Source organism: Giraffa tippelskirchi, chromosome 2, assembly GCF_054371585.1.
Source record: "Giraffa tippelskirchi isolate mGirTip1 chromosome 2, T2T-mGirTip1v1.2.pri, whole genome shotgun sequence".
NCBI classification, from domain to species: Eukaryota; Metazoa; Chordata; class Mammalia; order Artiodactyla; family Giraffidae; genus Giraffa; species Giraffa tippelskirchi.
This window is the reverse complement of record NC_137276.1, coordinates 124885987-124909250: the sequence shown is the minus strand read 5'-3', so window position 1 is coordinate 124909250 and position 23264 is coordinate 124885987. Positions and strand designations below refer to the sequence as shown.

Here is a 23264-nt window from a genome sequence, read left to right as displayed (position 1 = left end):
GTGGAGACTCACTAACTCTGTCACACAGTGAATACCTTTGAAACATCTTTACCATAAGAAACATTTTCTGTGCATCTTTGACAGAATATAGGCGAGAACAGAGTTTTGAACTAAGGACAAAATCTAAGGGAGAAAATTTTAAGAACAAAAATAGGTTCTTAAGGAATACTTGGGGAGAGTTCAATTCCATTACTTAATTATGTATTTTGAAGGGCACACCACTGCCAAGATATGAAATAACCAAGAGGAATAACCAGGTGATGACAAACTTTTCCAGTAATAGCGACAAATGATATAATTTTCTTCCAAACTAAGCTCTGAATATTTTAAAAGGGAGGCCTGGTAACACTGCAGTATCTAGAAGAAAATAAAAAGGTAGGGAGCCATGCTCCCTAGTGACTAATTATACCTCGAAGACTGTGGAAGATTGAAAGCTATCTAGATGTTTCAGATGTGAAAGGAATTTTGAGGTGTCTGATAAAGAAAACACATTAATTAGACTGACATGTGATTAGAGCTTTAAAAATTAATATAGCTTCTGATGTTCATTTAGTTTAAAATAAGAAACATTTAAAATTATAAAAGAACAAAATGCTATTAAATCAAAACACCAGTCTGGGATCAGAGTCATAATGTAATGAGACATTTTCATGGTGAGGAATAGGAAAAATATTGTTGATGTTACAATAAAGCTAAAAATTCTCACAAGATCATGTGTTAAAACTGTTTCTAATCAATTACAACATTCATATTCTGATATTAATTTTTGAGCTATTTGATGCCAATTCAGACTTCCAAAGTGAAGTTAAAAGAACCACATTTAACTTAGCTTTCAACATTTGAAGTGTTATCAAAAAATGATAGCTAAACATTTGCCAAAGGCTTTGCATCCAAGTTATTGGGGGAAAAATACAGCTTTGACAATGATCAAGCAGAAAAGATTTGTCCAAATTAGGTAAAATAGAATCTGAGCAATGAATATCTTTTATCAATGTAATGACTGACTTCTGCTGCTGCCAAAATGATGTAAGATTGGTTACACTTCGTAGTGTGCATGACCTTGCTGGGTGGGGCTGGCGCAGTGGAACTCTTAGCTCCATCTTCACTCGAGAGGCTCTTTTCCCTGATACAGGTATCTCTGGATGGTCAGGACAATAGGAAGATGACATAGTTATGGCAGGTCCAGAGTAGAAACATGGGTTTCCTCAATCAGCCCTCAGTTCTCAGTTCACAGAACTCATGAAGCAACCCCACACACAGAAGGTCAAAAATGGGCCAGAATGTTAAGCTTTGGAGCTTTTTTTATTCTGAGAGCTTTTTAACTGACTTTACATGACTGCAATAAGCTTTTGAATTTGTATCATCATTTTAATGTAGCAAGCAAAACATGTACACACACCCACTCCACTATTGGTTTATATTCTCCTCATACCCATTCTATCAAATTACCAATTATATCATAACAATATTACTAATTTATTTAATTACCTTTTAGACTCCAGTTTAATCATCTGAAATCTATTTTGTTTTTTCTTACTAATTTATATAATTGCTTTTTATTGATTTTTAACTAGCTTGCATTTATGCAATTCTTTGGGGCTTCCCAGGTGGTACTAGTGGTAAAGAACCTGCCTGTCAATGCAGGAGACTTAACAGATAGGGATTCTATCCCTGGGTCGGGGAGATCCCCTGGAGAAGGGCATGGCAACCCACCCCAGTATTCTTGCTTGGAGAATCCCATGAACAGAGGAGCTTGGCAGACTATAGTCCATAGGGTTGCAAAGAGTCAGACATGACTAAAGCGACTTAGAATGAACACATGAAATTTATTTAGTTCTTTCATAACTTTTATTTTTACTCTATCTTGTCTATTTTTTTTTCTGATTTATTATTTGCCTTTTTATCTGGTAGTATCTTCTTTCAGTTTACTTCATTTTCAAAATTACCAGCTAATATATTAGGTTCCCTCCCTTAAAAAAAAAATTTGTATTACTCTCCTACTTATTAAACTAAAAGCAGGAATATGGCCCATGCCATAAAGTGGAAGATGGAAAGTTAATTTGTGCTTCAAGAAGGGAGGATGATGATTTCTGTCTATGCTTTTCTGACCTTTTTAACACAACCAAACTTCCGCCTAGTTTAAACTAACAATTTTGTTTTCTTTTTGGGTAAGTGTATTTAATAGTAAAACTTTGAATTTCACTTATAAAGAATAGTCAATTCAATCTTTTAGGCTTTAAAGTATCACATGTGTGTAATTCAGGCCTTGCTTTATATATCACTGGTAGTGAAATTTTCCTATGAATTCTACCTGGTGATTTCACATACTTGTATTATCTTTAATGGAGGGCTTGTTGGAATGTTTTTATATATTTAAATTGTGCTTTCATGTGTTTTTTTTATTGAATTATAGTTGACATGTTAGTTCCAGATATACAACAATGATTCAATATCTGTGTATATTGTAAAATAATTACAATAAGTCTAGTTAATATCTATCACCATACATAGTTACAAAAAATTTATTTTCTTGTTATTAGAATCATATATTTACTTTAGAACTAAGGGAACAATACACAATGTCAAGAGGAAAAGTAGAGAGAGTATCCTTTCTAGATTTCAATAAACCAAACAGTGAACAAAAGAACAGATAGGAAAAAGAATAATTTACTACCGAGTCACACATTTCTTTCAACTGTAAAGTCAAATACTAGTAGTATCTTCTGAGCTTGTCTTTGTTCCTTCATAATCAAGTCTTCGACTTTTCTGTATAACATAGGAGGACAAGTTTGTTTGTAGGGGAACTCACCGATGTTAGCCAAAGATTTGAACATAGCCCAAAGCAAAAACAAAATAAATGTAGAAACTCACACTAAGAAGTGGAATATAGTTAGGATCCAAAGAGAACTGACCCCAAGTTTTCATATATAATGATTTTTGCAGATGCTAGTTAATGATTTTCACTTCTGCTTTTTTTGCGCAAGCCCTGGAATTCATCAGATCTGGAAACAAATGTTTCAACAGTTCCCAGAGAATTTCTGGCCTACCCATCTCCAGGAAGTTATGGGAGTCTCATGAGGAATCCCGTTCTTGTACTACTTATGGTGCATTTTGCAAATTCCAAAAAGTTGAATTAGGGTCAGCAGCAGCTACTATTAATTTGTTGCCCACTAAGTACCAGACATTGTGCTAAGCACTTTCCATACATCCTAACATTTATGTCTTATAACAACTTTATTATATAGATACTATTTACCATGTTTTCTAATAAGAACTCTGCAGCTCAGTTAACTTACCTCAAGCTCACACAGCCAGAAAGGAGAGCTGGGACTGGAATTCAGGTCTTTAAGACTATATTCTTAACTACCAGTTAACACTGCCCCCATTAAATACAGCACAATTATAAATACAAATGTAAACTTGGCGAGGAGCAGGCATATAAGATTGTAAATTGTTTTCTAATTAAACCTGAATTGATTGGTAAATAAGCAGATGCATTTGGAAAAAATTCTTCATTAATTTTTCTGTGATCCTACCAGCATCATTTGAAATTTAGTGATACACGCTACCATTTTAATATCTATGGGCAAGGACAAGATAGAAGTCATCTGCTAAGGATATAAGATATCAAGTGATAAAACCAAGAATTTCAATGTAAAAATTATACCTAGTGTAATTAAAGTTGCACAAATCACAACAGGTTAAATACCCACATGTATAACTTTTCTTTAGGAGTCCAGGCTTGCCTTGGCTTAAGCATCCTAGGGTTTCTATTTTTCTTCCCTTGGCTTTTCCCTTACCCCCTTGTTGTCAGGTCCTTCTCTGTATTTTACTGACAATTAACTCAAGAAATATTTCTTAAAAAAATGTAAAATTTTAGTACAATTCTGCTCAAACTATCTGAGTTTGTAGACAAAATCAAAACATGTTCTGTGTAAAAATGTCTTAGGTAGGCTCTTATTTCTTATAATCTGCTCACAACTTCAACTTTCACTTGCTCTTCCTGAAGGTTGAATATCTTCTTACAAATCCATTCTTTTTATTTCATACTGTTCATATCATAGTAAGAACAGTACCAGGTTGTTCATAAGCTTGGGTTCTCAGTTGTCCCTGATTGGAGGGTTGACCTCCAGAGGCTCTCTGGCAAGTAGCATAATTCACTTTTGTTCAACAGTCATTTATTGAAGGCTTCTGTATGCTAGGCAGTATGTTGAGCGCGTGTGTGAGTGCTCAGTCGCTCAGCTGTGTCGGACTCTTTGTGACCTCATGGACTGTAACCCATGGATTACAGCCTGCCAGGCTCCTCTGCCCATGGGATTATCCAGGCAAGAATACTGAAGTAAGTTTCCATTTCCTCCTCCAGGAGATCTTCTCGACCCAGGGATTAAACCCACATCTCCTGTGTCTCCTACACTGGCAGGTGGATTCTTTACCACAGAGCCACCTGGGGAACCCAGTAAGTTGCGTACTGGTGTATAATTGCAGAAAAGACATGAGTCCTTTTCGAGCACTTACAAGTTAGTGGATCAATTTTCCTGCTCAACTAGCTGTTATTTCCTGGTTCTCACACTCCATCCAAACCAAATTTTTCCCTCTGTTGCCCTTTATATTCAGTTAAACCTGGAACATTAGTTAAGAGCTATGACTGAATGCTCCAAATAGACTTTCCTCTATCACATCCCTCTGTGGTTTCCTCCTAAAATGTACTTTTTATGAACATCTACTCCTTTCAGCAGGATCCTATCTCAGCCCTGCCAGCCAGTGTGTGCTTTGATTAATTTTATCCTGCTGACATTCAAGTTAGATTGTCTTTCTTAATGGAAAGAAGCAGATAACAAATAATAATGCTAACACTCTATAGGGGGGAGTTTGCTGCTTTTCTGTCTTGAGGGCTAGAAATTTTCTATCTTATTAGTGGGCAGGAGGTAGTGAAACATGGAGGTCTGGAGTCAGGTTGCTTTGGTTCAAATTCTGACACAGACTATCCCTAACTGTAATCTTATGTCAATTTCAACTCTCTGGTCCTCACTGTTCTATACTGTTAAACTAGCTTAATAAACAGAGCCTACCGATTAGGATCATTGGAGATTTAAGTGGTATCCAGTATGTAAATAATTTAGAAGAGCATAGATAAACAGGTAAATAACGCTCTCTGTTATTAAAAATAATTCTCATATTTTTATGGCTTCAATGTAAATTGGAATGAAATTGGCCCAGAATTTAAAATTTGCTGTGGTCCCATATATCAAGATTTCCAAGTAATTATAACACAAAAACTAAGTTCTAGTGGTTTGATCTAATATCTCCACTTGAAAAATATATCAGAAAGAAATAATCCAAGATACAGACAGACTTAAGGCACAGAAATATTAATCACATCAAATATTTAAAAAGATGTAAAACTACCTCTAGATTTACCTTTCATTTAGACATTAAATATATTAATATACTAGTAAATATACTGAAATCATATATATTAATTAGAAAAATTTTCATGAATAGAGTTTTAATGAATGTCTATTATATAATTTACTAGTACACTATTTATTTAACAGTTATTCATTAAAACACTATACATATATGTTCTCTAATGAGTGAGAATGCACATAACAAGTGAAAAAATAGGTTAGAAAATTGAATATATACTACAGACACCACTCAGAAAATAAGCATAGAAGGAGAGAACTATATCAAATTTAAGTTAACTCTTGGTGGTAAGACTATGGGTGATTTCTACATTTATCTGATTTTAAACTAATTTATTCTGTGTACTGGGCTTAGCAAATTTATAATCTGAATAAAAAAGATTAAAAAAAAATTGACATGAATAGTCCCATAGTTTTATAACATGCTCTTTGGAAAATTGACATCTAGTGGGAATTTTATTTATTGTAAGCTTTTTGGAAAATTCTAAAATGTTTGAGGGAGGGGACTGCCTGTTTTTAATAATCTTACTCATTTAGTAAAATGCTTTATACCCTGTTAATTTTCATGACTGTTGACATACCAATAGACTGGTTGAGGAAATCTTCAGACTTTTAAATTTTAGTAGTCAAGCTGTTGAACAAATAGAAAAATTACAAGAGCTCTTTATTATACATATGAATCTTTTTCTGGTTCCTTCTTTATTTTTCTCTTTTATGAGGCTACTGGGCCTGATTAGAATCAGCACACTACATATTACGCATTTTTACTGATCTAACAGTAGATGTAAAAGAAAAGTCCTGAAGGACTAAGGGAGGAAAAATGTGAAGAAGCTGTAGTAAAAGCTCCTAGAAGCAGAATTAGCGGCACTGGGATGGTTGGCAGCTGTGCAATTTCCACAGAAAGTTTCCCTGGAGGGTGAAAGGGGCTAGATTTCTGCTCTTGGACCTAGAAAGGAGAGGTGAAGTTTACTTGGCCTGCCCCTACAACAACTTCTCAATAAGAAACTCATCAGGCTTTTCATCACCACCTGCCATCCAACATGGCACCTGGGGTTCTGAAACAGCCCCGAACGGGTAGAGTCAGAAGATGGCTAAGTAGTTGCAAAACCATTGCTGGGTATAATTTCACCAGGAGCCCAGAGACCTAGTTCTGATTCTTCCTTTCCTTCTAGCAATAGAGACTTATCTGTTCAGAGGGCAGTTTTCCTGGGACCACCCCAGTTCTGATGTGAAACCACATCACCCCTTCTAAGTTCGCCAATATTCTCCTTCCCCGTGCTTGTGCTTCAAGTCTTTGCTTAGAGGTTATTAGACAATAAACAAAAGAAAAGCAGAATAGTAGAAGAAAACACCAGTTTGGGCAGGAAAAGGCACAATAAAGATTCTCAGCAAAGGTGGCAGAGTCCTCTAGATCAACCTGAATGTGACACTGATGTGATTTGACCTCTTTGCCTGATTTGTGAAGGTATGTTACTTTTAAAGTGACTTTTTTTTTTCTTCTTTCTGCTTATCATCCTCATCATCTGTTATATAGCATCTAACAGTGGACAAAATGCTTTCATGTATATTATTTCATTTAAACCTCACAAGCACTTTATAAAAAATACTATTATTTTTTGCAGATGAAGAACCTAGAACTCAGAGACTAAATGATTTTTCCAGCTGGTAACCAAAAGTGACTCAAGCTCATATCTCCTGATTGTTGTTCACCCATTTGGTTCTATAATTGACCTACATTATCCTATCATTTGTCCCAAATGACAAAAGTTTGGAACTGACTTTTTTCCCACTAAGGTGTATCCCAAATTCTTTGAGAACTTCTTGGGCACTTTGCTATACTCTAGTTGTCAATGCTTATAAAACTCAGAAGCCTAAGTAGAATAGGGATGATTATGAGAGATTGCTGCTTGGGCTCAGGATACGATTTTAACCTATTTGCAGTATCCTAAAGTGGTAGATTGTAGGCAGTAATTCTACTCTTAAGTCTTTCTTGATATATTTTCAATAAGTATGTAGTTTTCCCAGTGCTTCACCGTTGGTAGTAAAAGAAGAAAAAAATGCTGTTTGAGGCCCAGAAGTAAAGACTAAGAAGGTTATGGGCAAAAAATACATTGTCAAAGTTCCTCAAATTTTACATAGGACTAATAAATATTTCCAATTCCCAGAACCCATGTTGGTTCTCTTCAAAGAACTCCAAACCCTGTTTATAACTTAAAATACGTCTTTTATTCTAACACCTTGATGACAGATTCTGAAAACACAGAGCTGCCAAATGTCAACATTTTGTGGAGAGGGTTTCAAATTAGCTTTTCCTCCTGAGAATTTTCTCCAGTCTTCCCTGTTATTGGCTCTAGCACTCAAAGAAAGGCAGGGCTGTTTGTTATTCCTTAGACCTGGATGAGAAAGTACTCAGCCCTTTTTCTTTTAGGGGATGGTGTGAAAGTGCTGCACTCGATATGCCAGCAAATTTGGAAAACTCAACAGTGGCCACAGGACTGGAAGAGGTCAGTCTTCGTTCCAATCCCAAAGAAAGGCAATGCCAAAGAATGCTCAAACTACCGCACAATTGCACTCATCTCACATGCTAGTAAAGTAATGCTCAAAATTCTCCAAGCCAGGCTTCAGCAATATGTGAACCGTGAACTTCCAGATGTTCAAGCTGGTTTTAGAAAAGGCAGAGGAACCAGAGATCAAATTGCCAATATCTGCTGGATCATTGAAAAAGCAAGAGAGTTCCAGAAAAACATCTATTTCTGCTTTATTGACTATGCCAAAGCCTTTGACTGTGTGGATCACAATAAACTGTGGAAAATTCTGAAAGAGATGGGAATACCAGATCATCTGACCTGTCTCTTGAGAAACCTGTATGCAGGTCAGGAAGCAACAGTTAGAAATGGACATGGAACAACAGACTGGTTCCAAATAGGAAAAGGAGCCTGTCAAGGCTGTATATTGTCACCCTGCTTATTTAACTTATATGCAGAGTACATCATGAGAAACGCTGGGCTGGAAGAAACACAAGCTGGAATCAAGATTGCCGGGAGAAATATCAATAACCTCAGATATGTGGATGACACCACCCTTATGGCAGAAAGTGAAGAAGAACTAAAGAGCCTCTTGATGAAGGTGAAGGAGGAGAGTGAAAAAGTTGGCTTAAAGCTCAACGTTCAGAAAACTAAGATCATGGCATCTGGTCCCATCATTCCATGGGAAATAGGTGGGGAAACAGTGGAAACAGTGTCAGACTTTACTTTTTTGGGCTCCAGAATCACTGCTGATGGTGACTGCAGCCATGAAATTAAAAGATGCTTACTCCTTGGAAGGAAGGTTATGGCCAACCTAGATAGCATATTTAAAAGCAGAGACATTACTTTGCCAACAAAAGTCCGTCTAGTCAAGACTATGGTTTTTCCAGTGGTCATGTATGGATGTGAGAGTTGGACGGTGAAGAAAGCTGAGCGCCGCAGAATTGATGCTTTTGAACTGTGGTGTTGGAGAAGACTCTTGAGAGTTTCTTGGACTGTAAGGAGATCCAACCAATCCATCCTAAAAGAGATCAATCCTGGGTGTTCATTGGAAGGTCTGATGTTGAAGCTGAAGCTCCAATACTTTGGCCACCTCATGCGAAGGGTTGACTCATTGGAAAAGACCCTAATGCTGGGTAGGATTGGGGGCGGGAGGAGAAGGGGACGACAGAGGATGAGATGGTTGGATGGCATCACCGACTGGATGAACATGGGTTTGGGTGAACTCCGGGAGTTGGTGATGGACAGGGAGGCCCGGCGTGCTGCAATTCATGGGGTCGCAGAGAGTCGGACACGACTGAGCGACTGAACTGAACTGAATGTTATTCAATGGCAAAGTGCAAGAGGAATGAGAATTCCCAACTTTGGCTGTAATTTTGTCTAAGTTGGCTTATTCAATACAATACAACAAATCTTAGAAGGTTGTAAAAAAGAATTAACAAAACTATATTATTTTGAGTTTCACTGAAACATATTTTTACAGGATTTCATGTTTTTGATCCAAACATTTATTGAAGACCTACTCTGTACAGGGCATTGAGGGAATAAAAAGATTACTTATTCAATCATGTTCTTCCGTAATCCTTTCCTACACCTACCCCAAGATCATGTACAGTTATCACCTTGTATGGTTCAATGGTGGCCAACATTTACCTTGATCACAATAGTTACATAAAAATATCTATTGAAGGTTTTCTAACTAGTGGACAGTGCACTAGGTCTTGAGATATAGCATTCCCCCTACTAAGCTGTGGGTAATCTGAGGACTGAGATTTAAACAGAAAATACATGACTTAAAATTATATTGGCTAGGACTTCCCTGATGGTGCAGTGGATAAGAATCTACTTGCCAATGCAGGGGACTTGAGTTCGTTCCCTGATCTGGGAAGACTCCACATGTCTCTGAGCAACTTAGCCCCTGTGCCACAACTACTAAGCCCACACTCTAGAGCCCATGAACAACAACTACTGAGCCCACAGGCTTCAACTACTGAAGTCTGAGTGCCTAGTACCTGTGCTCTGCAATAAAAGAAGCTGCTGCAATGAGAAGCCCGTGCACCACAACTAAAGAATATTCCCCCACTTGCTGCAATTAGAAAAAGCCCGCTCAAAGCAACAAAGACCCAACGCAGCCACAAATAAATGAAATTATATTGGCTAGGTCCACTGAACAAAAGAGGAAGGTGTCGATTCAGGGAAAGACAGGAACTAGGAGAAAGTGGCAGGAAATGGTGAGCCGTCTCTTCCATTTTAAAATTAAAATTATAGGTTTTAGGGCTTTCTATTTTGACTCAAGATGTATAGTTCTTCAAAGGAGAATCTAGTTGGCTTGGCTTAACTCATAAGCCTATCATTTAACTAGAGATGCTTGGAGAAACGATCTTGGCACACATATCAGTGAGGCAGGATTCACCCAAAGGGCTGAGAATACATCAAGAGGAATGGATGCCGACAACAAAAACTCAACAAATATACTGTGTACATGGCAATGCTACACAAAGATGTTGTATGTCTAGGTTCTGAAACTTAGTAGGGGGATCCTTATTTAGTTTTTTTCCAGAAGAATTAATTTTCTTCTGCTACCCAGCTCTTCTCAGTTGCCCTGGACTTCTCTCAGGAATAGTCTGAAATAAATGCACACAAACCCATTGCTGATATGTGATACTAAACACAGGAGACTAAGAACAGGTAAGCCAGGGAATTCTTAAACAACAATAAACACTTTTGGCACTATGGTCATCTAAGGGTTCCTTTGCTTTTATCTGCATCTGTGCTGAGTTATGTACTTTTTGCTGAATAAATAAATACTTTTTCTTTGTAATTCAGAAAAGTGAACTCCTTCACCTAAGTCCTCATTCTTTTAAGCTCAATAAAGCTAAGCTAAATACTTCCTTCTGGCCTAAATACTTATGATATTCAGGCATGTAGGTTCTTATTTTCCCTTCAGAAACCTTAACTTTCAGTCAGATTTGGTCCAAGGAAAAAAACGAAAATAGGTCACGTTTAACTTTAGTGGTTATTTTCCTTTCACTGCTATTTGTTTCCTCATGTCTATTTCCACATTTCCCTTTTCCCCTTTAGTGAGCTAAATAGTGTAAAAAGTGAACTGACACTTTTTTTTTTTTTTTTTAGGATAGTAAGTCTGAGGAATACAGACATTTTATCCTGAGTTCCATTTTTATGCAAGTGGTACAAATCTCACATTTTCCATGGTCCATAAGGGTGGTTTTGCTTTTAACTATGAGAAAATGTACTCCAACATATAGACTGGCCAATCTGACAGTCTTAAGATTTGTATAGCCTGTCTCTTGTCAGTTTTGAGGGCTCAGTCATTCATTCCTCAGCAAGAGAGGGCATTCCAGGGCTGTTCATATCATACAGCACAAACTACATCTGATTATGTGATACAATGGGAGTTCTGTTGATCAAATCAAGGTTCTCAACAGTTTACAGTAATTTTTCAATGGCTCACAGAAATTTTTTTTTCTTGTAAATTCAAATATAAGTGATTTTTAAAAATTCCTAAATGGGTTATGATTGTCCTCATACATTTTTTATTTCTTGTTTTTCTGCCTTGAGAAATAATGGCAACCCCTTGCTCCTTTATTCTTAGAGCAGCCCTTTGGACCTTTATTTCTCAATTATTCTCCTATCATTTTAGTGGCTGAATAGATTTCTTCATCAAATACAAAGAGCTTCATATCTAGAGTAAAATTATTTTCCAGTGGAGCTCTGGGACTCTCTGGTGATCAATAGAATTTTCCCTGATTGATATTTTATAATATTTATGATGCATGATAAAAAAACTATGAATATGATTGTATTTCTAGCTTTACCTACCTTCAGAGAATTTTTAAAGATTGCTTATTTAACTCCTCTGGCAACCAACATCTGTATTAAATTGCATTTGTTAATAGTATAAGATTCTAACACAATTAGAAGGACCAAAAGCAATGCTATCTTATAGAGATTTTGTAACCTTGAATATGGTTGACCTAGGTTTGGGAGAAATATTAAAAATAGCTATTGAGAATCTACTCTCAAAACTTCTTTTTTTAAACTTATTGTTACTAATTTACCCCATTTGCTTTATCATTTTTTATTTACTTTCATTGAATACCTACTCTTTTACCATGGCCTTTATCTGCTTGTCATTTCTAATCCTCACCCCAACCATAGGTGACATCAATCATATTTTAATAATAAGGGAGCTAAGGCTTTAAGAGATAAAGCAGACATCTATATTTTTTGCCTTTTCTTCTCCTTAGAAGAATATCCTCATTTTCCTTTGGAGAACTCTTACTGTCCATCCATGTGCTCAGACAGTTGGATCATTCCTTGGCTCCAGACCTGGGTTCCTATTGCAGGCTTAGCAAATGAGGGTAGTGGATTCTCTTTGCTAGAATGATTGGCTTGGAGATGTGCATATGACCCAACTCAGGTAAATTAGAGACAATCAGCATTAGCCTCAGGACATTTTTCTGGAAAAACTGGGAAAGAAATTCTCTTTCACTTGGAGTTGTTAAGCTATGGAATGTAAGTTTGGAGCTGCTAGAAAGCTTTTTCCTACCACAAGTAGAAATATTGTAAGATTTGAGAATAAAGCCAACAGAGAGGAAGGAGGATTGACAGAAATAACTGGGGATTCCTGGAATCAGTATTTACAATATAATGACTTAATCACGTGAGCCAACAGTTTCCCTTTCTGCTCAGAGAAGGTTGAGATGGGATTCTGTCACTTGCCACTGAAAACACTCTGACTAATCAAGAAACTATGCTCTTCTCCATGGTTACAACAAGACATTTAGGTGTCAGGAGATGGGATTTGAACTAAGCTCTGTCTTAAGTCAAACTCCTGTTGAAATTTTCGAGTACAGACTATGCCTTCTAATGGTCACTGAGAAATGGAGAACAAGGAGGAGAAAAGCGTACACGTGCGGTTTTTAAGAAGCGTATCTCAGTAAACCAGTTCAATTTTTAACAGACCTGGCACGCAAGTCCTTGCAGAATACCATACTCAGTACTATGGCAAATGAAAAAGGAAGTAGAAATCAGGATAACTCCCAGTGTAAGTTAAAAATTAATATAGGATAAAAGACAAAAAAGTCATAAAAAGTAAAGTAGGAAAAAAGACAAACTGAGAAGTTTGAAATGGATGAAAAATTAATAAAACATTTCAGTAGGTGATTAAAAGTAAAAGGCCATGTTGTATTTTCAAATCATCACCCATTTCTGGTGTTTCCAACACTATCCACAGAGTGACTTTGCCTTAGACCCTGTAGGTATATAACACTAGAGTCATCTTCAGTTCTCTCTTGCCTCCATCAAAAAGTCTCTGTGTCATGATGGTTCTGTTTCTAGAACCTTATTTTGTGCTTTCTATTTCCATCAGTCTGGGCATTTTTTTATTAAGCCAGGACTGCTGCGATAATATATTTGCTATACTTCTGTTTTCAAGCTGGGGACTTTGTAACCTGAGAGTGTACTAATCTAGTATGTTTAAAACTATTTTTATATTAAGCCAGGACTGCTGCAATAACGTAATTGCTATATTTCTGTTTTCAAGCTGTGGACTATGTAACCCAAGAATGTACTAATTAATATGTTTAAAACTATGGGTCACTATCCATAAGTATATCACAGGATTGATTTACTTGATTATGATGAGTATTTCTTTTTAAATAGAATAGAAGTATAGTAAGGGTCAGTATTATAGCACAACAATTCTTTTTACATAAATGTAGCTATGATTATTGATATAGATATAGGTAATGAAGTAAATGTATGTGTGTATGCTGAGTTGTTATATAAAATATATTTCTTATAGAGTAAGTATGAACAAAAAACGTTTGAAAGCCAATGAACTGGACAGAGTAGTAATCAGCAATCAATCAAAGAGAATTTGTTAACAAAGTATCTAACTTGTGCAAGCATTGCTATATAGGAATTGTCATTTTAAAGTACAAATTTGCCTTTTACTGTCCTTGCTGGGAAAATTACAGTAAATATAAATTTCCATAAGTTGTAAGCACTTTCAAATGTACTTCGAAGCTGGCCATCAGATGATGCTTTCTGTGAAATAATCCTCATCTGTTACTGCTCTCTGAGCTCTGCTCCTCTCTACAAGTGAAAACACTACCTCTGTTCAGAATCTTGTTCAAAACACACCCCCTCCACAAAACTGTGAGCAACTTTGTCCTTGGGAAAAGTTAGCTTACATCTCATTTGATTAAAATTCTTTAAGTTATTACTAAAACAGTATGATTGCTATAGAAAATACAGAGAAAAAACAAAAGAAAAGGAAAATCATCCATACTCATCTAGAATTATCCATGATTAACATTTTGGGTTAGCTATAAATCACCTCTAGATGGCCATGGACAAAATTTCATTTTGAGATGGTGGGAATTATAATTCCCACCCCTAGTGTTCCCAATTAAAACTTGAATAAAATATAACCAATTCATTCATAAATCATCGATAATTGAACAACTAGCAATTATCACTTCTTAGTTTTACATACCAGAAGTGCAGAGGTTTGACCAAGATTCCTTTAAATTGATTGTGCAAGAGTGCTAAGTCGCTTCAGTCATGTCCGACTCTTTGTGACCCTATAGACCATGGCCTGCCAGCCTCCTCTGTCCATGGGATTCTCCAGGCAAGAATGCTGGAGTGGGTTACCGTGCCCTCCTCCAGGATATCTTCCTGACCCAGGGTTTGAACCCCATCTCTTAAGTCTCCTGCATTGGTAGGCAGGTTCTTTACCACTAGTGCCACCTGGGAAGCCCTATAATTACCTATATGTGATTAAAGGACATTTATAAGAATTGATGTAACTTACTAGTTTCATTACTAGTCTGTGCCAATTTTGCTTTGATTCAGAAAAGCTGATTTTCAGTGTCACGATGTTTTGGGTTGGCAAAACTGCAGTTTACACAGCGCTTAAACCTGATGAGGAAGGAATGAAAAATCTGTGAAAACATGTTGAAAATGTTAGACTAACCTTTAGAGAAAAACAGGATTCCATCTGTAACTCTAGTTCAAGTTTCTACAGTCTCCCTCCTATCCTCAAACCATTTCTGTCAACCATCTTTCTAAATAAATTAATGATAAAGCTAGCAAGAATAGCAAGAGTTTTACTGAATGCTGATCTATTTTCATTCCTTTGCTTGAATATCATGGGAAGTAAATCTGAGGTTTTGAATATTAAATTCCATGGCCTGGTTAACAGTCTTATCCCTGTGTCCTGTCCCCACATTTCTGGGCCAGGTTTGGAGCTCCCAGTAATGTCAAATGGCACTTTGCCCTGAGGCAGGAAACTGATGGGTTTTAGGAACAGAATGAGGATTTGCCCAGTGGGAATGAGTAAAGGAAAAGGAAGTTAGCTTTTGTTAAAGAAGCAAAAAAGTGTGTCTAGAAGTTGAAATAAAACTTTTTCAGATATCTTTGTTATTTGATATAGAAGCTGTGGCAACATTTGACTTTAGTGATTTAGAAGTTTTCATTCAATTGCCTTTTAGAAATAGTAGTATCTGTAAGCAGTAGTGAGTGTCCTGTGGTCTCTCTAGTCTTTTTTGAAAGTCTTTTCTTATCAGAGATCATAAAAACTTGTGACAGGAATTTAACAAAACACTGACTGTTTAAGAAGTTAAGATTCCATCTTGGACGTTCTTATGGCAGAAAAGATAAAAAAAGTCACTGTGTGCTTCAGCAAATATGACCCTTAGAGAACTGGGAAATGACCAAAGATATGGAAAGGAACTTATTTTACATACCTCTAGAAAAGTTCTGTAAAAGAAAGGGCAGAGCCAGCTTTTGGCTGAATGTCTACCAAAACAAAAGCCAAAAAGGCAAACCAACCATCTTAGAAAACTACAAAGATTAGTATCCTAGGTTTATTGTCCAGCTTGTTTTCTATGGAATTTGCATGGGGATACATTGCATTTCACCTCAGGCAAGTCAGTTGGTTTGGAAAGTCCTTTAATGGCCTGCCTCTTTCCAGGGAAAGGACGAAAGGCAGCATCCATTGAGCTGAACCATTTGAAATTGCTGGCAATAAATAGTAGGCACCTTAGATATAATATTACTGCTTTAATCCCTACAATTCTGCTTTGAGGTAAGCATTACTGCCTACAGGAATCTGGCCAGAAAGGGAATCAGAAGAGTAATGTAATTTACCTAAACTAGGATCACTTGGTGGTGTAGGAGTTGGAGTTCAAATAAAATCTGACTCTGAAACAAGTGATGAGTTAGTTTATCAGAAAACAAAAGTTCTAAACACATTCCTGAAATGTTTCCTTGGAGGTCCAAAATTAAAAGTGATTCACTAAATGTGTTAAGGTAGAAAGAAGATCTAGGGTTCCATGTGGCTCAGACAGTAAAGAATCTGCCTGTGATTCAGGAGATGTGGGTTTGATTCCTGGGTCAGGAAGATCTCCTGAAGAAGGGAATGGCTACCTATTCCAGTATTCTTGCCTGGAGAATTCCATGAACAGAGGAGCCTGAAGGGCTATGGTCCATGGGGTCCCAAAGAATCAGACATGACTGAGTAACTAAGCATGTGTGTGCACACACACACACACACACACACACACACACACAGAGAGAGAAAGAAGATCTACTGTCTTTGGAAAGAAAAGGGGAAAGAATGAGGGAAAGCTAAGTGTAGTGTAGGAGATCGAAATTATTACTTCAGCAAAGGACAGAGTCAATCTTGATCAAGTTGTATACCTGGGACAAAATAAAAGCAATCATTTGCTTCATAATGAAGAAAAGCAAGATGTAGTATATACATGCAATGGTAATTTGGAATGCAAAAGGAAATTAAGAAATTAAAGAAAATACAGATTGTTGTTTTAAAATAGTCTTAAAATTCTACTGTAAACAGTGAGAGGATCTTTTAACCATGTCTAACGAATCAGATCCAAATTATTCAGGTTGGTCAAAAAGTAATTGCAATTTTGGACCATGAATTTTAAATCATTATAACTAGGCTCAAATACATTTTTATTAATTAAAATAAGAACCATTACAATCAACACATTTTTGCCAATGAGAAATAAGTTTGTTTATTACTATAGTATAAAAATCTGTGCTTTGGGATTCAAAGAACTCTTGGAAAGCATATTCTGGCTCCTGTTGGTTATGGAAGCATTTTCCCTGCAAAAAGTTGTTGAGATGCTTGAAGAAGTAGTAGTCATTTGGTGAGAGATTAGGTAAATATGGTGGAAGAGACAAAATTTCGTAGCCCAATTCGTTCAACTTTTGAAGCACTGGTTTAACAACATGCATTTGTGTAGTTACGGAGAAGAATTGGGCCCTTTTCTGTTGACCAATGCCGGCTTCAGGCATTACAGTTTTCAGTGCATCTCACTGATTTGCTGAGCATAATTCCCAGATGTAATGGTTTCACTGGCATTCAGCAAGCTGTAGATGGTCACCAGACCACTAAACAGTGACCATGACCTTTTTTGGTGCAAGTTTGGCTTTGGAAATTGCTTTGGAGCTTCTTCTTGGTCCAAACACTGAACTGGTTATCACTGGTTGTCATATAAAATCCACTTTTTGTAGAAAGTCACAATCTGATTGAGAAATGTTTCATTGTTGTTGCATAGAATAAGAGAAGACAACACTCTAAAACAATTTTTTTGATTTGTGGTCAGCTCATAAGGCACTCATGTATCAAACTTTTTCACCTTTCTAATTTGCTTGAAATGACTGAATGACTGTAGAATAGTCGAGTTTGAGTTCTTTGGCAGCTTCTTGTGTAGTTGTAAGAGGATCAGCTTTAATGATCTTCTCAGTTGGTCATTGTCAACTTCTGATGGCCAGCCACTGTGCTCATATCTTCCGGGCTCTTGTCTCCTTTGCAAACTGCACTGTACGTTCATTAGCAGTTCCTGAACAAAATGCATTGTTGATGTTGTGAGTTGTCTCTGCTGCTTTACAACCCATTTTGGACTTGAATAAGAAAACAGCTCAAATTTGCTTTTTGCCTAACCTCATTTCCCTAGTCTAAAACAAATATTAAATAAATAGCAAGTAATGTCATTAGCCAAATAAATAAATAAATAAAACTAAAGTGAGAAATGCACATTAAAATGATGTATAACATAACATTTATTTAAGAATGCATTCCAATATAAAAAAGCAAAGGTCAACAGTGCAAAACCGCAATTACTTTTGCACCAACCTAATAACATGCAAAATATTTCTACCTCTAAACTCATTACCTATACCCCCTGGGGTGGGTTGCCATTTCCTGCTACAAAATTATGACTCTAGGGCATTAGTTATTTTGTCAACTGTAGGAAACAAATGCATCAATTTTCCAAGTTCACCTACTGATATGCAGATGTAGCCAGGTAATACTTTTTGTGACCTCAAATGTTTGCTCTGTTTTCTAAAGGACTTAGAGGGATTCATTCAGCCAGTTACTTTATTATAGATAGTTTCTTCACTCTGAGATTTAGATCAAATACACTGAAGAAATATATTTTTCTGTCTTTGAATGAGCCTATAATGTATGCTAATAATCAGCATTCAATTTAGAAAAAAAATTCACCAAAAGGCAAATTTACTGTATCTCTCCATATTTGATCTCTGCCACTTAGCTGAGTAAAATGTGTTCAGTTAAGTTACTCAAGAAATGGTATTTCCACTTGAAACAGTCTAGAAGTGAGTTAATCAGGATTCCTGTATTATTCATGGACTCTGCAGTATATAGTGACATAAAGTCATAGACAAAAAAAATGTATTACTTTTGTAATTCTTAATGATAATATTTTTTCCTTTCAAAAAGTTTATTTACTTTAAATCTACATTAAGGATCGAATATCTACAGCTGAGCTGTAAACAAAATAATTGTAATAGTATCTCTGAAAATAGAAAAGAAAACACTAGTAAATAGCAAACCTTAATGTTGCTCAAAATAAGATTAAACCATTCAAAATACCACAAGTGAAAACTATTAGGGAAATACAGTCAACTTTTACATATCAGTACATTGCTTTCTTGCTGTTTTGTTTTACATTATCAATCTTCATTTTTAAAATTCCTTTCCTATCCTGTCTGACTTTTTAATCACCTAACTGTTCCCGAGAAAGGTTCCAAAGGCTTGGTTCACTGAACAAGCTGAATGGAAAAGAAACTTTGAAACTGAATTAAACCTTAAGTTAATTGCAATAATGGACAGAGCTGGACTAGCATTAGTACCACTTGCTTTGAAGTAAAATTTAAGGGGCACTCAAAAAATAAAGTTTTAATGCAATGTTTACTGCAATACACAAAACATCTATGATGCTGCTGCTGCTAAGTCGCTTCATTCGTGTCTGACTCTGTGCAACCCCATAGACGGCAGCCCATCAGGCTCCCCCCGTTCCTGGGATTCTCCAGGCAAGAACACTGGAGTGGGTTGTCATTTTCTTCTCCAATGCATGAAAGTGAAAAGTGAAAGTGAAGTCACTCAGTCGTGTCCGACTCTTCGCGACCCCATAGACTACAGCCTACCAGGCTCCTCCGTCCATGGGATTTTCCAGGCAAGAGTACTGGAGTGGGGTGCTATTGCCTTCTCCGCATCCATGATGAACAAAATAAAAATTTTAAATAAAGGCAAGCTGTTTATTTATTTGACCACCCTGCATTGTTGCACAACTGTTTCCAATCAGCTCATAGTTCCCAGCCAGTGCCCCTCGTGCCCTCTGACAGGTGGTCTATGAGAGTTGACACTTGTACGTGAACAGTATTTTCATCATAGAATTTTATTAACTTTTTTTACTTTGTTCAAAACAGGGAAAGATATAATACATAATTTTTCTTTTGTCTACTCCAACATGGTCCGTCTAGTCAAAGCTATGATTTGTCCAGTAGTCATGTATGGGTGTGAGAGTTGAACTGTAAAGAAAGCTGAGCACCAAATAATTGATGCTTTTAAACTGTGGTATTGGAGAGGACTCTTGAGAGTCCCTTGGAGTGCAAGGAGATCAAACGAGTAAATCCTAAAGGAAATCAGTCCTGAATATTCATTGGAAGGACTAATGCTGAAACTGAAACTCCAATATTTTGACCACCTGATGCGAAGAACTAACTCATTGGAAAAGACTCTGATGCTGGGAAAGATTGAAGACAGGAGGAGAAGGGGACGACAGAGAATGAGATGGTTGGATGGCACTACCGACTCAATGGACATGAGTTTGAGCCAGCTCCAGGAGTTGGTGATGGACAGCGAATACTGGCATGCTGCAGTCCGTGGGTTGGCAAAGAGTGGGACATGACTGAGCGACTGAACTGAACCCGAACGTGGCTCTGCTCAGCACTGTTAATGAAGTGAGTCCCAATCAGTTGATAATTCAGACTTCATTAGCATTTACCTTTGCGTTTGAAAATGAGTGCATTTAATGTCCTGAGAATTTGCTGCAGACAAAGCTTGGAATTATTTCATGGAGAAATAATTCCTTTAGATTAGGAATTAAAACATGTTCTAGTTTTCCTGGCAACATTTTGGAGTGCCAAGGTCAACTTTGGCACTGCTCTAAGCTGAAAGATGTATGACTAATCCCTAGCGTAGGGCCTGATGTGGATTAGCTGCCCAATGTATGTTAGTTTTCTGATCTCTCAGATTCTCACAGGTGGAAAAAAAAAATGTGGTTTTAGTTGTTAAACAGAAAGTAATTGCAATAACAAACATAATAGTTCAAATTTATTAAGAACACTTGAAGGCCTTAAATTATTGCACTTGGTAACCTCAAAAATGAATTTTTTGCTAGTCTTTTATAGTCTTTTTCAAGGTTATTTAGTCCTGGGTCCCATTTCTCAAAATCAAAATTAAGTATAACTATGAATCCATTTCCCAGCTTCTTTCTCCTATAAGCAAAGACTAAAAGATATACCATGTAGGTTTCGGTAAGAGTCTTCTTTATCTCAATGTGTGAAACACCATGAGGTCATGTTCAGTGCCTTAAACATATTTTTCTTAAAAAATGCATATAGAATTAAATGCTATGGTTTGATTGTAGCAACAACCTGACTACCAATTTTTGCCATTTTTTTTTTCCAGGTTTCAAGGGGATGGTAGCTTTCATATGCCTGGCTAATTTCAGTCTGGAGCAACACAATTCTTCATGTGGAAGCAATTAAAAATACCTGGAGAGAGCCAAATCCCCAGGAAACTCCACCTACACCAAGCTCTGTGAGATCCCAGGGAGAAGTTCAAAAGAGTTCTAGGCAAAATAGCCTTGTTGCCTGGTTAGAAGGGTTCAAAGTAGCCTGAATCACTCTCCCACCCATATGAAGATCTTTTTTTTCCTGCATAAAATATCAAAAAAGTAAAACAAAGCAAACCTAAACTCAGAAATAGAAGGTAATAGCAAGTTGTAATACAATTTCATTCAGTGAAAGGTTAGAGAGAACTTGTCATTCAGTAGCTTGAAGATCTCCTACAACTGCACTCTACGTTTCTGGTATTTCTCTTTTTCCCTTCAGTTTGTCAAATTTATCCCTGAAACAGAAAAATAACATAACCTAGAATAATAATAATAATGGTGGGGATTTTAGATCTCGTTATTAGACTCATAGATCACAGATTAGGGGATGGGAGATTTCAAGGCACATTATAGAAGCAACCACCTTGAGGACAGGTAGTCTCAGAAGCAAGCCAAGGAATAAGAAGGTTAATGTAGAAGGTTTTCAAATAGCACATTCACCTTTTGGTTTTAAGAGCAGTCCAAGAAAATACATCTAAAGCAACACTGTTGAGGATATACAGTGATGTGTATATATAATTTTTATACAATCTTCAAAATATGTAACTAGCCTCTGGAAAATAAAAAGTCAACTGTTTGATGCTGCTTAAAACATAGTAGGATGTCATGTTCATAGTAGGTATTTAATACTTCTGAGGTTCAATTTTGTTACTGATTTTGCTTACATTTGTTTTTGTTGTTCAGTCATGTCCAACTATTTGTGGCCCCATGGACTGCAGCACACCAGGCTTCCTTGTTTTTCACTGTCCCCTGGAGTTTGCTGAGACTCATGTCCATTGAGTCGGTGGTGACATCCAACCATCTCATCCTCTGCTTACGTGCAAACCCCTTAAAATCAATATGCTATACGGCTTTGAGTTTTGTTCAGTAGAGAAATGAATTTTTTCCCCAAATCAAAAGCTTTTTTTCTTTTAACTATAAAATCATTAATAATCCTATTATATTTAAAACATATTCATTAGTCATTACAATATAAATAATGGATTCCTTGGTGGTGTTTTCTTAAGGGATTCAAAATCTAAACTGAAATATTATTCTGTCTGGTTGCTAAAAAATAACTACAAACTTTACAAAACAATGTTAGTTATACAGGAAAAAAATTTAGCCATGTATTACTGATTTTGCAGAGATAATTTTATAAAGATAATCTTGAACAAAGCTAGCTTCAGTTCAGTTCAGTTCAGTCGCTCAGTCGTGTCCGACTCTTTGCGACCCCATGAATTGCAGCACGCTAGGCCTCCCTGTCCATCACCAACTCCTGGAGTCTACCCAAACCCATGTCCATCGAGTCAGTGATGCCATCCAACCATCTCATCCTCTGTCATCCCCTTCTCCTCCTGCCCCCAATCCCACCCAGCATTTGGGTCTTTTCCAATGAGTGAACTCCCCACATGAGGTGGCCAAAGTATTGGAGCCTCAGCTTCAACATCAGTCCTTCCAATGAACACCCAGGATTGATCTCCTTTAGGATGGAACGTTCTAAAACACAAAGTTATTAAAGGAAATATTTTTGATGACTTGAGCATAGAACAATTTGACCTGGATTTTGAAAGCCATGGAGCTTGTTTTAAAAGTGATAGGTAGTGATGTAGCTGGTATTACTGTTGTTCTAAAGAGAAAAAGAATTTAAGTAGCATTTTTAACTTGAAACCCACGGATTGAAATGGAAGGAGAGTCTGTGAGAGAGGCTGTAATAGCTTAGGATCAATCGCATTTTCTTTCAGTCTAGTTGTCTGGAATGATAATGGGTCAAAAACCTTAATGTGCAGCATTTGAAAATAAAAATTTTAGGACTTCCAGATCGTTTCAGTGGATCCACAATAGAACGTTCGTGTTGTTCACCCAGGGGAAGAACATAGAACAGAGTAAGCACAGGCTTACTCAGATCAGTGCATTGTTCCATGAGAGAAGAGAAATCTCAGGCTTCCCCATGTTATTAAAGGAGTCTCTGTGAAAATACTGACATTTAGTTTGGTATTCATCTGGATGCTGACAAGCTGTCAACTCCCCAGGTCAATTTGAGTCATGTTAAAAATACTTTGGTATGTGTGGTT

General features: G+C 36.8%; 1 protein-coding gene across 1 annotated transcript in view; it reads right to left on the bottom strand.

Moving 5' to 3' along the window:
* Positions 1 to 23264, bottom strand: part of MME (membrane metalloendopeptidase) — a 310407-nt gene that overhangs the window by 259103 nt on the left and 28040 nt on the right. The window contains exon 3 of the mRNA XM_081532121.1: positions 14793 to 14899. The gene's annotated coding sequence lies outside the window, so the exon portion shown is untranslated. The remainder of the gene's footprint in view (positions 1 to 14792; positions 14900 to 23264) is intronic.